Consider the following 14,654-nt stretch of genomic DNA (forward strand, 5'->3'; position numbering starts at 1 on the left):
CAGAAACTTTCAAAATTTTTATGAGAATCTTGGGATAGATAATGTTTGCTCTCTATTAGCACTGACTTTGCAAAGATATTTCAAAAAGAAAGAAACTAAATAACTACCTGGGGGAAGAAGAAATAAAGATGAAATATAACATACTCAGCTTGATCTCTCTGAATAATTTAGTAAAATTTACTGTTATAAAAGTTATTATCTGTTTAGTGAAAACCCATTATAACATCTACCAACTCAGCCACAATTTCAAATAGAATGAGGCAGAAGCAAGACTTATTTAAACAAATCTATTTTTTTCAAGTTCTTACAGATAATGTACAAAGGATTTAAGGCTGGGCACTAATATCAGAAGCAGTCAAAAATTTAACTCCCATTTTGCCATGAAAATTTTTTTTTACTGGCCAGCACAATAGACTTGAACTGGTTGTACATTTAGTCCCAAGCTAATAATATGCATCTTTTCTTTTGATATTTGAAAAGATATCCTGCAAGGCTTATGATAAACTAAGGAAAAACTGAGATAAAGTGATTTCAATTTACAAACACCATTAAAATTTCTTGATATTTTTATTTAAATTGTGTTTTCATTGTGCTGTAATCTTTAACCAAAAACTCTATTTCTAGAAAACTAGAAATTTATTCTTTTAACCAGAGATTTGTATGCTTCCCACAAGGACTCCAAGAACTGAGATTCTAAGAGATTAATCAGGATACAAAAAAGTATCAATGAGGGCTTTAAGACATAAAATTACAAACTGGAAAACTAATACCCACCCATGTATGTACATTTTATATTTTATTTATTTTATTTTATCTTATTTTAATTTTTTTCCATGTATGTACATTTTTTTCATGTATGTACATTTTTAACAAACTCCTATTTTCTGTGGGAAAAATGAATTCCCCTAGTGAAAAAAAATTGCATAAAATCCTATGTAATTACTGCTAAAACTTTTAATTGAAACTCTTATTATCTTCCATTTAAAATATCTATGTTTTAATTAGGCTCATAGATGCAATAGTCAAATAAAAGTGAAACCAGTATAATGAAATTATTTTCTGGTTAGCAGTGATTCCTTCATTTACAATCATCCATGTATTCTTACCGTATTTGTTCAGGTTACTTTCGTTTAGCATATTTTTGGGGGGCAGGGGGAGACATTTACACCTAATGAGAAACAACTTTATTCCTAATGTGAAAGAATTTGTGAATTTATTTCTTTACTTGGAATAGACTTCAATCAAAAAAATTACATCTTATTTACAATTTGGGAGATGGAATGGTAGTATATGTATTAAAAGGTAATAAAACTATGTAAAAATATCATTACCTAAATAGGATTTCAAGTGACTCATTTATTTTGAAGAATGTTTAGGTATAATCAGATATCCACATATACATACTTATATACATATTTTCTTATAGATTCTTAAACATTATATGCCTTTTATGTGCATAGATTATTTCCCTAATGACTTCTAATCTCTCATTTGAGTAAAGTGTAAAGGAAAAGGAAGACTGTTTGTATACGATAGAAACTATTGACCATCAGCTAAATAATTGCCACCAAAACAATGACAATGGTAGAAAACGGGGATAAATTTTTGGTTTTGCCTTAGTTTTAGCTATCTGTATTTTATTTATTTATTTTGCTGAAAGCTATGATGTGTGATTAGACATTCAGTTCAATCCACAGAAGCAATTTTAAATTGTTATGCAACTAAATCTTGTATGTTCACAAACCATATTGTTTTCAATTTTTTAAAGTGCAGTTCACTAAATTAAATAACTACATGTAGGGAATCGAGAGAATCCAGCTAACTTATCTCTTTTTCCATTTATGAAATAATTGGTTTGTATTTCAAAATAAATATTTTCCAATGAGCACTGCCATGGATAAATATTTGAAGCTAACCAGATAACTATTGATATATTTTTGCATATTTGATAAAACACAACTTTTTAAAATTTTTACTTATTTATTTTAGACAAAGAGAAAGCACACATGAATGGGGGGAGGATCAGGGGAAGAGAGAGAATCTCAAGTGTACGAAGCCCAGCGTGGAGCCCGATGTGGGGCTCAATCTCACAACACTGAGATCCTGATCTGAGCTGAAATCAATGGCTGGAGGCTTAACTGACTGAGCCACCAGAGGCCCCAAGGCACATCTTTTATTCTATCTTTTTCTCCATCCAATGCATTTTTCAGTCTGTACTACGTACTATGTACCCAATACTGTGAAACACAGACACAACTTATCTTCTCAAAGACAGAGGAAGATTGGAACAGATGGAAGATATTCAGGGACAGAGAAAATAGAAATGCTTTGTGTTTGCAGATAGAGAATATTATGTGTTAAATATATGGAGAAAAGGCAAATCAATGTACAAAAGCCTGGGGCAGAGACAAGTCCACCATAGGTAACTCACTGGTTACAGATGGGATAGGTAGTGGCAAGAAATGGAGAAGGTAGAAAAAAATCCAAGTCATAGGTACCTGGAAATCTTGTCAATATGTTAGAATTATATGTGGGGATTGATGTAGACAGTGAAATGAAGAGGACGTGAAGGTAAAGAGGCCAGATTTTATGCAGTCACTTTACAGATTTTGGCCAGTGGTGCGACTGGGTGGCTCATTCAGTTAAGCATCTCTCTCTTGATTTCCGCTCAGGTCATAATCTCAGGGTTATGAAAGTGAGCTCTGCATCAGGCTCTGTACAGGACATGGAGCCTGCTTAAGGTTCTCTGCCCTTCCTCTCTCTCTCTCTCTGTCTCTGTCTCTCTCTCTTTCACATACACACACACACACACACACACACACACACACACACAATAGGCCAGTATCTGAAGGAAGATTTCAACATGGTAGTGTCTGAGGTTGCATTTTGAAAAGATAATCTGTGATAGAATGAGGGAGAGCACGAAATGATAATACCCTAGAACGAGAAGATGGCTATTGAGATACAAAAATATTCACAAATTTGAACTGTATTTAAGTGGGAGAATAGATAGTATGTAGAGGTAGAGCGATCATCTGCAGGATGATGAGTCAAAGGGTAATCATAGATTTCTGGATCCACCAGCCAAGTGATAATGATCCTGAGTTTGGAAGCAAAGTAATTAGTAGGAAGGATATAGTACTGTCAATTTTAAAACTCAGGAGTCTTAAACATGTTGAATTGTAAGATGTGACAAAACTCAATTTCACTTGAGCCCTGTGGTCTTTGAAAGTGGACAATGAAGAAACTCATTTCTCTTTATGTCCCTGCAAGGATCTTACTGCATGACTTAGATAAGACTTGCAGATGCCCCTTCATTACTTACGATGAAGTGAGACACAGATCCTCCTGATTTTCCCTCTTTGTCTCATCAATAATTAGCTGAACTGTTTTGTTTTCACTGATCAATCAGAACAAAGTGCTTGTTAACCAAATTTTAGTTATGTTTCTTCTAGGACCCTGGGCTTTAACCCACCCTTACCTGAAGCCAATAGTCACTTTAATAGGCGCTCATGGGAACGGGCTAAGCTCAGACCAAAACATTCGCTGGGGGCTCCTGGGTGGCTCAGTCAGTTCAGAGTCTGCTTTAGGCTCAGGTCATGATCCCATGTCGGGCTCCCTGCTCAGTGGGGAGCCTGCTTCTCCCTCTTCCTCTGCTGCTTTCCCTTTTTGTGCTCACTCTCTCTGCCAAATAAATAAATAAAATCTTAAAAACAAAACAAAACCAATATTCCCTGATCTGTGACATCATTCCACCCTCATTCACTCACCTTCCTCATACCCGGTTCTTTCTAGCTTTGTCTACTCCTATAAAGAAGAGCCCTTGACAGGCTAACCATTCAGCACATCTCATGGTTGGAATGCCCTCCTGATTGCAGCAGCTCCCCTCATTTATTTCTCCCTTTCCCTCCTTTTCTCCCTTCCTCTTCATACTGAATAAGAAAAGGTTAGGAGGTACAACTAACTCATTTGAGGAATTAAGTTAAACTTCTTGAAGAAAATGGCTGAACAGCGATTTGAAGAATAATAAGAATTAGGATAATTCTTATTATTAGGCAAGATAATAGGCAAGAGAACAGCATGTTCGAAGAGGGGTTGCTGCCCTTGGGTGGCGTGGCAGGGGAGGCAGACTGATAGTGAAGCTCCAGGTGATTAATAGCAGGTGAGTGTAGGAAGGCTGAAGAAGAAGGCATGGGAAATTCTACATCTCCCAATACGTGTATGTATATGTACGTCTGTCTATCTATCGATCTACCTGCCTATGAATGAATACCAAGCTAAAAATGTAGACATTACTCTGAAAATGATAGGAAGTTGTTAGAGGGTTTTTAGCAGAGAAGTAACATAATCAGATTCATGTCTTCTGGGGAAAAAAAAGAAAAAGAAAAAGTTACTCCTCTAAAAAGGTCACTCAGGAACAGGGAGATGACACATTTTATAGATGAGACACTGAAAACAAAGAAGTTACTTGAATCAAGAAAAGTAATGACGGATCTTGGGTTAAGATGGTCAGGGACAAGAAGAGTAAGGGAGGACGGATGGGATTTGGGGCACAGAAAGTCGTGTCTCATACCTCATATGGCTGAAAAGTAATATATGCCTACGATTCACTCAGGATATGTGGCGAGGCAAAGTCATGTTCTGCTATGACAAGAAAAATGATTTTCTACTGTGTCCCTAACGTGGAATTTAGGAACGAGTGATTTTAAGTTATGTGCCTGTGCGTGTGTGCGTGTGTGCGTGTGCGCGTGTGCCCACAACCATGCTTGTCTCTGTTTGTCCGTCTGTATGTGTGTTTCTTCTCTTCCAGGAGTCTTCAGCCCAAAGACTTACTTCTTGGTATTTCCTTCCGTTATAATGCATTTCTCAAACACCTTTATTTTTTCCAAAAGCTGATCATCTTCCTGAGAATGAAAACCAAGAATTGTACTATCTTTTCTTGGAGAAGATTATAAATGATCAGACTCTAATATTTTCAGATAAATGACAGTTTTAATGTTAGCAGTAAAAGCTTTACAAGTGTAAAAGATAACGTGTATATTAAAAAGTAATGCACATAGTAACCTTCATTTTAAAATAATATTTGATTTCAAGTGATATTTTGCTATGATTGCACATTGTAGGTAATATATAATCATTGGACATATATTAGCATTTAATTCTAAACATATATATAATTTTGCCTAATGACTGTGATAAAATGTTTAAACTTCCCAGCAATCATAATAGGGTTTTGACCTTTGCTTAGGTAATTTGTTTATTTTTAATCATTTCAGTAAAGTAGTAATTGGATTGGTTATATTCTAAGAAATTGTATTATTGTTCCTCGTGGAGAATAACCTTACAAACTGACTTCCATCAGTTGCTATCTTAATTTAATGCTGCATAATACCTTCTTTGTTTACTTGGTGCTCAGCTGAGTATTAAATGGAATCATTTACACAGAAACCTGAACTACAAATATGATAGTTTATTGGCGGAATGTACACTGCATGAATATTTGTACCGGGTTTTTCCCTCTATTATACAGAGGATGAACATGCTTTGATGTTTTCAATTACTCAATAGAAGAATTATATGATGTTATGAATTCAGCTTAAAAATATCCTTGCCAAGAGAAATCTGGTCGAGGCCCATGTTTGGGAGATCTTTTTGATGAACTCACATACTTGGTCAGCAGCGCATTTTGTTGTTTCTTTTCACTTTTGTTTACTTAATTTATTATCTACAACTTATCCAAGTAATCTTTCCAACATCCTTGGTTGAGATAAATGCTGACTTAGAAGCCAATTATTCACGTAAAAAGTTACTCAGTGCTTACTTCCACGAATAATCTATGAAACTATACAGGGAGTACAAAGAAATAGAAATAATTTAGGATAAAAATGAGTTGATGAATAGCTATAATGTCAAGTGGGATATAATCACACATACATACCTTGTTCCAGAAGAGGAGGGTGTCACATTTTTGCTGTCTTCACTGTGTTTGTGTTGTTGTGGGAGCAATCTTGAAGGGTAGGTTAGTGAAGGAACTGGAATTTCACCTGGATCTAGAACTAAGAATAAGTTGTTGATGGGCAAAAAGATGGCATAGTAAACACTGGACACACTTTGAGCAAAAGTATGTGTGAGGAATGTGGGAGGTACGGGAGAGCCAGTAATCTATTTTGGGCAAAAAACATTAATTACACATTAGTGTGGTTATTGATAGGGCTGACATGTATTTTGCAACAAAACAGATAAGAACTTGATTAAGCAAGGAATTCAGATGTCATTTGTGAGACTATGGAGTTTCACCGATGAAGAAAGAGGAGGAGGAAGAAGAAAAGGAGGAGGAGAAGAAGGACCCAATGCACCTGAGGACTTCCCCTGTTGCAGATACAGAGCAGGTTGGCCAGGAGGCTGTATTAATAGCACAGGCTGCATATAATGAGTCTGGTAAATAGAAAGTTGGATAAGACTCAAAGGTATAAACCAAGAAGACTTCATTTTTTTTCTTTATTTTAGCCCTAAACCAATGTTTTTGAGCACCTCCTATCAGCAAGGTATCAAGAATAGAAATGGAGGGCAAAGGTTTTTTTCTCTGAAGTAGGTGAGTGGGTTGTGCACAGGAGGGACAGTTTACTAAGATTGGAAAGTGAGCCTGAGTAATCGTTGGGCAGAGAAAAAGGAGTGGTTATGATGTCCTAAGTTTATTTATCTAAACTTATAGCTCCACTGTTATAGGAAGGGTACATTTAAACAGAGATGACTTTTGCTCTGGACAGACAGATCTGGATATTTCATTTAGCCTTCTTAATTCTAATCTAGAATTTTAGAGAAAAGTGAAAGCAGAACTAACTCCTCTATTTGCTCTTGTCTTGAAATATTATGACCTTTTAGTCCATTTCCTTGCCTGGGTTTTTACACACGCCGCATGATAATTCTATTTCTATATTGATTGAACTTTGGAATCTTCTCATTATTACCATCATTTTCTGCTGTAAATATAATATCTGGTTACACTTATTTAGCAACTACTACACATCAGCCACTTTGTGTTTCTATAATCTGCATAAACCTTGGTATTTCAAACACCCTGAATTCTTTTACATATGTTATTATTGGATAGAAACAGAAATTTTATATTGTTTTCCAGTGCACATCAGAATAAGCTCCCAATATAGACCTAATTGAAATGAGGTGTGTTTTCTAACAGACTCTAGAGATAATATGTAGAAACACTTTGTTCCATAATCACTATCAAGGATGCATATCATATGATGATCATTGCCAGTAAGAGAAGTCTAAATAAGAGACTTGTTGATGAAACACGTGTTTAGCATTTACTTTGAATAATAAAGTACCACTGCCAATATAGAAGTGGATGCAAAGATATTGGATTTTAAAGTAGATAGAGCTTGCTTTCTTCCCTCTTCCCCCCCCCCTTAAGTTATGGAAGTGTTGCTGCACCTTAAATCCTAAAAGACTATATATATATATATATATATATATTTTTTTTTTTTTAAATTGAGGAACAGAAGGGGAGTGTGTTAAATTGTTGAATGCTCTATGGCCCCATCCTCTAGTGCATGAAGAAGAGACTGTGAAATACTATTGAAAAGCACAAATAACCTTGATTTCAGGGCATCTTCTGAGTGCTGTAACTGCCTCATTAGGCAAACTGTTCACCAGTTGATTGTCATTGCTCTAGGACAATACAGAATAAGAATTTATTCTTTCTCTTTTTTGATTGCAATATTCAATAAAATTATCCTAAAGACAGAAACAAGGTAAAAAAAAAAAAGCAATTATCTCAAATACCTTTTTCCTAAGTATAACAATAAGGATGCATCTACGATTATCTATATAACTTTAACTCTGTCCTTCTAATAAATGTAATACAGCTGCAGAATCTAGACAGGAGATTATGAACAACCATGTTATTTTTAACGAAGTCACCTGGTGGTTTAGATGCAAGTGACTCACAAAGATGAAGACTGTATCTAGCTTTATTCATAATATGAATAGTGTATTTTTTGAGTTTTCAAGTTAATAAATTCTGGAGAAATCATGTATGATCTCAAGTGTTAGCTTCCATTTCATTCATCCTATTTGAGCCACATTTAATATATATCAAAGCTGATATTTCTGAGAAAATTTAGTTCCAATATCATAGAATGTGACACTCCATTGTTAGGTTTATACAAATTTCGTGTTGCTGTGTCTTATTTGAGAATTGATTATTTATGCCCCCCTTTATACCTGATAATCTTCCTTATTCTGAAATCTGCTTTCTCTGAAATGAATATAGCTACTCCAGCTTTATGTATCATTGAAATGTCCTATTCTTTACCCTGAATCTATCAGAGTCTGTATTTAAAATGGGTTTCTGATAGAAAGTGAATCGTTGAGTTCTTTTTTAAATCCACTCTGACAATCTCTGTATTTTGATTGGTGTGTTTAGATCATTCACATTTATCTATAACCTCCTATTGATTCTGTTTCTTTAGAGAACCCAGACTAATATAGCCATCAATGGCCTACATGCTGTCACGGGAGTTTTAGACTTTAAGCAAACATAAATCATTAACCAGTTAGCTTACTTCCCTCTTTGGTGGTACAAGTCAAAGTTGGACATGCAGGGGCTCCTGGATATAAGTATAGAGATTTCCCAGTCCTATTGAACTTCTCTCTATGAGGCCATGTAAAAAATTTTGAGAATGTGATTAATTAAACAATATATTGTTTATATGTATATATATATATATATTTATGGATGCATATGTGCATGGTAAAAAAATATAAAGAAAAGCAAGAAAATGATAGAATAATTATTAGCACTTGGAAGAAAGGAAGAGGATAGGATTTGGGACAAGAGCATTTAGGACACTTAGGAGTGTCCTAAGATATCGGTTCTGATTAATTTCTTAAACTCCATAGTGTGTTCTGTTTATTAGGAGTCATTACACTCTACTTACATGCTGTCACCATTCTAGCACCTTTGGACTTATTTTCACTGGATTAGTTTGAATGTTTTTGCTTATGAATGCCTTATATCTTACAATGATAGTGTGAGCCGTCCCCGTTTTACCAGTGTGAATGCTGACCTATAGCAAGGCCACGTCAACATCGTGATCCCACACGGCTAGCCAGACTGAGCCTGGAGTCTAACACAGGAGTCTGTCTCCAGAGCCTGTGCTCTTAACTATTATATATAAATTAAAGAATGCTCCAAAATAAAGAAGAATTGAACCAGTCAACATGTAACCTAGCTTACGGTATACGTCTGGGTGTCTTCGGGGCCGAAGGCATACCAAGGCTGGTGGTAGCCGAGTGAGGACTTTAGCAGTTTTTTCACATGGTGGATATTCTGGGCAGTTTCCAGTGCTTCCCCTGGAGATGGTTTGCAAACAACACACAGATACAGATATACTTGTTCTTAGCCTTCTGGGAGATACTAGGAAAATGGAAAGCATAACCTCCAGAGGTCAGCACTCTGCTAATGCACGTCAGAAACAAGAGGAATGAGCAGAGGACAGTTCCTTCCATTCCCTGATGTTCTTATCTTGCGTATTTCTGATGAAAGACTTGCTCATCACAGGGGAGCGACCTGTGGCTCTTCTGTCTGTGGGGACGGAAACTACTGCTTTACGTTCAGACTTTGTGTCTAGTTAATATATTTGTGTATTTGTATCCTTTAAATGTTCACATGTATATTATAAACTCATATATAGTACATATGAAAACATGGAGGTATATATTTTGTTCAGTTTTTTAATCAAGTGCAACACATTTATGTATGGAAAAGATCTAAGTCTTCATCTTTTTTTTTAAAAAAATAGGAGGACAGTTTGTCAATGTAGAAAAGGAAACATGCATCACTGCCACGTTATTCTCTGAAATCAGTGAGACTGGGTTTTAAAAATCCTACTGTAGGTTATGTCACCTCGAGCAACTTATCTAGATTCGGGGGCATTTCTAGTTTATTTGCAAAATAAACATGCAAGTACATCACTGGGGATGTAATAATTAAAAGAGATGATGGAAGTTTATTATCCAGTAAACCTTCAGTTAAATCTTCAAAGTTAATTCTAATCACTATATCCTGATTCCACTGAGTCATTATTTCTAAAGATACTTAAATGCTTTTTGTGCATTTTTCCTTGCTCTGAATGCTTAGAGTTCCAAACTATAATCATTTTCTGAGATTTTACCTCATGTGTCAATGAATAAGATAAAGTCCTAAGAAGCAAGTAACCCTCAGTTTGAAGTTTCTGGGTATTGATTATTCAGATTTTGGCTTCCCAAAAGGCATACCTCTCCTTTACAAAATGAGGTAAGTGTTAAACTTTACTAAATCATATGGGTATTTTGAAAGCTAGAGTCTAAAACTAAAGCAATTAGATTGAAAAAAATAGAGAAAGTAAGATTTCAAAAAGCAATAAAATAATAGCTCAGTCCTTGGGTAATCCTAAATAATAAGCACTTGTTCTATGTCAGCCTAGTGGGGAAAAATAAATTTATAAAAGGTAATTTAGTGAACAGCATTTTTTGTCCACAATACGCTATGGGTGAGTGGTATCCAAATGTTTGAAAAAGAAAAAAAGTCGTTTAATTTACCATTCGGAAAAATGCCTTTGTCACTCAATTCTAACATATGTTGAGAGAGAGAAAAATCACAATGATTTTTTTTAATGTCACTTATATATGAGAACCTGCTTGCAAGTCAGTTTTGCAAAAGGATAACTGCTAAAAACAACTGTGAGAAACCACCATGGGTTGTCATGTTTGGGGACGATTGTCACATCACTTAAGCCTTACAAGCTGTTTTTGTTCACACTTTATTAAGAGTGTTGGCTAAAAGAAAGTTATATCACTTTATCTATAACTTTGCCCATTTTCACATATTAATTCGTAACAATATAAAAATTTATAGTTAAGTGTAATCATATGTATTCATCATTAACAATCTCAGTGCAAAGATAGCTAGAGCTTTGCAGCCATGTGAAAAGAAGTTCATATATATATTTTAAAGATTTTATTTATTTTATTTTAGGGACAGAGAGAGAGAGTGGGGGAAGGGACAGAGGAAAGGGAGAAAATCTCAAGCAGACTCTGCACTAAGTGTGGAGCCTGATGTGGGGCTCCATTCCACAACCCTGAGATCATGACCTGAGCTAAAACCAAGAGTTGACGCTCAACCAACTGAGCTACCGAGGTGCCCCAGGAAGTTCTGATTTGAAAATGTTTTTTTTTTTTTTGAAAATTTGTTTTTAAATGACTTTTTTAATGCATGTTTGACTTATTACGAACTAAAAGCAGTATAACAAATGACAAAGAGACTCACAAAATATATAAACTATGGAAAACGTTGTTTGCCCACTTTATGTAATGATTTAAGAAAATGAATTCACTGATTCTTATGAAGGGCCTTTTATAAAAGGCATGGCCTGAAATATTTTGGTTAATTAAATCCATTTATAAATTGATAAGGTCTTAACATAACATACTATATCATCTGGACAAAATTCAAAGTTTATTTGTAAAATCAGAAAACAATTTATACTTTCAATATTCCACTTGTTAATGAGCAGAGGATCCATGCAGACAATATCACTACACAGAAGCAACTCATTAAGGATAGGAGGAGGAAAAGCAAAATATCTCTTAGAGAGGTCTGTTTTATAAAGTTTAGCCAACAGCTAATTTCAAGACAGTAAGATGATAGGAAGAGTTTAGAGTGATAACTAGGTAATATTTTGAGATATTACATAGGTAATGTGAGATTATTATCATTTGATGAAACTAATAACTTGAAATTATGTATATAGCCTAATTGACATATTACATCAATTTTAAGATACAGTTTTGATCTCTAACAATCCTAAAAGCCGCTCCTCTATTACTATGTCTAGTCTTTCTGACAATCATACAAGTTAAACGTCATAAGCTGCACTTTTCAGATAAACAATAGTATCAAAAAAGAAGCACAGTCTGAGATGTTCAGGAAATGACTTATATTTCTGTGGCCAGTAAGTGCATACACCGTGGGTCCCACCTGGACCTGCTGGGTTGCAAGAACCCTGGCAGGCACACCCTGGCCAGGGGATCGCTGGGGGCAGCAGTGAATTAGATGAGGAGGCTCCCCTTGGGCTTTTTCACAGGTGCACAGAAGCCACGCCACACATCATGGGATTTAAGTCATGCACAGAGAGACAAAAGCTAAAGGTTCATTTTTATGCTTCTTTTGTAAAATGACCTCCCTTACCTGATTAAAAAATATATATATATTCACTCCAAAGTCCCACATAAACGGGTTGTTTTCAAAACCCTGAGGGCTCCCTCAGCTAGCTTCCTTCACCGCTCCAGGATCCCAGAGCACAGAGTGACCCTAGCCTAAGGTTCCCAGGACCTTCTCCATGTAAAATGCTGCCAGATTCGTAGTCATAAGCAACATAACAGGTGCGATAACTGGGTTTTCTATGACCGCACAGTGTGGTAACTAAATCAGTCTTATGACTCGGAGTACTGGTCTAAAATCCAACTCCTGCATGAGTTCCCAATCGTTCACCATTATTGGTAATTTCATGAAAGTGCATTTTTTTTCTTTGTTGTCATAATATTTATATGCACAAATCACTCATGAATTTTTATTCTACCGTGATGATCGGTCCAAGGCAGGATTGGTTGATAAGGGCTAGGGCGTCTCAAATAAAAAAAAAACAAAACAAAACTTAATTATTTGTGAAATTCAGGCAATAGTAAGATCTTGTAATTCTATAAGAAAGATAATTTAAACTGAATCACTGATGAAGACTGTCAGTGCAGTGTAAACACATATTTAAGTAATGAATTCTCTTTTCCACTTTCATATATGTTACCCTAAAATTAGTGTGATCTTATACAGGTAAGGACAAATGTATGCACATTAAATTTGCAACATCAGATATGTTAAATTGGTACTTGATATAAAAAAATCCCTTTATATCATGCATAATATATCAAACAATACATCACTTTGCATGGACATTACATTGAGGGGATCAATACTATTTTAGAAAAAAAGAGACCAAAAAATGCTATGGGCAACACAAGTAGTGTTTTTACACTTTTTCAACAGTAATCTTTATGCTCCCTGCCCTCTCCTGTGGTTGATTTAAAAGTTACAACTTCAAAAAAAAAAGCCAATAGAGTGTTCATCGGAATTTTCAACTTCACAGCACCACTCGATTAGTTATGTGTTGATCACTGCTTGAAAGTGAGTTGAAATGTGTCCTGGCAAGTTGTTGCACAAATGTTCCAAATGGCTAAAGCCTTTTCTTTTCCAAATTAGACAATTCAATTCTTTTATACTGGAGTCCTTATCAAGCCCTTTGCCTCTAGAAAATCACACAGGCTCTCTTTGAAACGCCCTAAAATAAAAATTTTATAGAGGGAAGATCATAGACACTAAAAGTGAAAAGGCCTGTTACATCAGAATTAAAAAGGAGTCGCAAATGCTCAGCGAGAACCTTGATGAAGTCGTTAGCTGTAGAGGTTGACAGTAAGCACTGTCCCTCCCAGCTGTTGTAAGTCTAGGATGAGCGTAAATTTTGCGTGTGTTTAATTTAAAACAAGAAGAACAAGAGGCATTCGTGTTGCCCTCATGTCTTGACCTAATTTTGCAACTGCAAAAACCTGCACGGCCATCTAATTTTGACTTGGTGTTTATTTTTGAAAACATTTTTGGCAAGTGATTTTGCTTCCCTCCTGCATCCCTGCCCTCCAGCCTATTTTTCTTGTTAATGGAGAGCATCATGTGGATGGGACAGCCCATTCGGAGAAGAGCACCTTGAAATTAGCGCCCCGTTGCTTCAACAACAGCAACAACAGCAGCAACAAAAATTCAGAATAAGTGCAACAATTTAAAATGCTAGCGCTAACGCTCCCTGGAATGTACACCTATCGCTACTCTAACTGAGTGTGTGCTTAGAGAGTTTTCTTCCCCTGGAAGTAGAAAAAAAAAATAGAAAAAAAAGAATAAATGAGAGGAAGAGAGGAGCAGGACCCATGTATTTCCTGACTTTTCTTTGGACTAGAAATAAAACTGAAATTTAAACCTATTTCTGATGGCAGGCTTCTCACAAGAACTGAGAAGGAGTTACCACACTTACTTCTCCCTAAAGTTTGTAGCCTACTTACACATGGACAAGTAATAAAGAGCAATAAGAAATAAAACCAGAACCAAGAAACTGAAGCTAGATTTTTGATACCATATTCAACGAATGATTTTGAAACATAGCTTTTCTTAGAACTATTTGGTGAATGTTTGTATCAACCGTGACTACGCCAGATGTTTTAGTAGGTAAAATATGGTCAAAAGGTGGCCAGTTTAAATGTCCTCCTTTTTCTCTGTGGTCCAGATTAATACTTCTGTTCTTCTGACTAGAAATAATTTTTGTCTATAGTTTGCAATTTGATTTTGTTACTATTCAGATCTTTAGCGTGGCTTTACTTTAGGCTTTTTTAGGAGTGATTTTAATATGAGTGATTTTTATTTTAGCATAGTTTTAGATCGACAAAATGACTGTCAGTATAATCCAGACAGTCTCTGTATGCCCCATGCCAACTTTCCCCATTGCTCACAGAGCGGAGGTCAGATTTGTCACCATTAATGAACAAATAATGATACA

At 35.6% G+C, this 14,654-nt stretch overlaps 1 long non-coding RNA gene across 1 annotated transcript; it reads right to left on the minus strand.

Annotated features, from left to right (window-relative positions):
* Positions 1–1,598: 1,598 nt before the first annotated feature.
* LOC112641412 (uncharacterized) lies at positions 1,599–7,691 on the minus strand. The gene is made up of 4 exons (XR_003124618.3): positions 7,615–7,691; positions 5,939–6,056; positions 4,834–4,904; positions 1,599–3,684 (listed from the first exon to the last, which is right to left on the minus strand). It is a non-coding gene; the product is annotated as an uncharacterized LOC112641412 (long non-coding RNA).
* Positions 7,692–14,654: the final 6,963 nt, after the last annotated feature.

The sequence above is a fragment of the Canis lupus genome, chromosome 33 (assembly GCF_003254725.2).
Source record: "Canis lupus dingo isolate Sandy chromosome 33, ASM325472v2, whole genome shotgun sequence".
NCBI lineage: Eukaryota > Metazoa > Chordata > Mammalia > Carnivora > Canidae > Canis > Canis lupus.